Consider the following 655-nt stretch of genomic DNA (forward strand, 5'->3'; position numbering starts at 1 on the left):
CAGAAATGGAGCTGACCATTTCGATTGGAAATGTATACGGACAGGCCATCAGGGTACTCCGATACCTAGACAGTTTACAGGTACATTGCAAAAGCTACAAGGAAAGGCGTTGGCGCTCTAGACAGTAACACAATCAAGCAGAGTGTACTTTGCAGCTTTCTGGACTTGATTTTACAGACAATTTCCCCCCGTCTTGTTCTGCTTTGGACAAATGCAAATACCGCCCCGGGCTTTATAAAAGTGTATTTCACTGTTCAATTAACTCAATTTCGTAGTGGCAGTTCTCTGTTTTAAAATACACAACTAGATTCTCGGCTCCGAGTCGAGCCACGTCTGGTTTTCATTGTTTTAACACTTTCCCATTGAGTTTGAAGAGGATCCCACGCTGTGCCTGCTAATCATCTTTCTATGAGTCGATTTGAATATTCCACTGATTAAGGCTTTATTGACTTGGATGCATATTCAGGGCTTTGTTTGGAAGTATATAAAAACAAGGAGTTCGAGCACAGGGAACTATTGGAGTGCTTGCATTTCTTGTAGCCACAACAAACCGACACAGCTTTCAAAAGCTCCTCAAGGCCTCTCGGCTGACTGTGGTTAGTTGGAGCAAACCGTTGCCCAGTGAGAAAGTGAATCGTTGGACTCGATTGACACA

Source organism: Stegostoma tigrinum, chromosome 14 (genome assembly GCF_030684315.1).
Source record: "Stegostoma tigrinum isolate sSteTig4 chromosome 14, sSteTig4.hap1, whole genome shotgun sequence".
Lineage (NCBI taxonomy): Eukaryota > Metazoa > Chordata > Chondrichthyes > Orectolobiformes > Stegostomatidae > Stegostoma > Stegostoma tigrinum.